Raw genomic sequence first — 590 nt, 5'->3', positions numbered from 1 at the left:
ATACGTGTTTATTGACATTTTTTGTTCATAGTTTTTATCTATTTTTTCTTAGATAACTCCATTTAACATTTCAATAATATTGGTTTGATGCTGATTAACTTCCTTTAATTTTTTTTCTCTGAGAAGCTCTTTATCTTCCCTTCAATTCTAAATAATAGCTTTGCTGGGTAGAGCAATCTTGGCTGTAGGTCCCCACTTTCCATGACTTTGAATACTTCTTGCCAATCCCTTCTAGCCTGCAAAGTTTCATAAATGTAGTGTTTAAACACACCTGTACTAGGATAACTTTTGAATATGTTTTGAAGTGAAATTAAACATAATAAACAGTGTCAAGGATTTCTGGTTAAGATGGCAGCATAGACAGACATGGCTCACCTCTTTGCACAACATCAAAAGTACAACTAAAATATAGAACAACCATCACTGAGAACCATCAGAAATTGAGTTGAAAGGAAGTCTGACAACTGTGGAATTTAAAAAACTGCATCCATCCAGGCTGATAGGAGACATGGAATGGGCTGGTCCTTCACCCATGTGTGGTGGATAAAAGTTCGGCAGGGATATCTTGGGAATGAGGAGTCCGAGCCCCA

Source organism: Phyllostomus discolor, chromosome X, assembly GCF_004126475.2.
Source record: "Phyllostomus discolor isolate MPI-MPIP mPhyDis1 chromosome X, mPhyDis1.pri.v3, whole genome shotgun sequence".
In the NCBI taxonomy this organism is placed as follows: Eukaryota; Metazoa; Chordata; class Mammalia; order Chiroptera; family Phyllostomidae; genus Phyllostomus; species Phyllostomus discolor.
Note: the sequence above shows the minus strand (reverse complement) of the source record.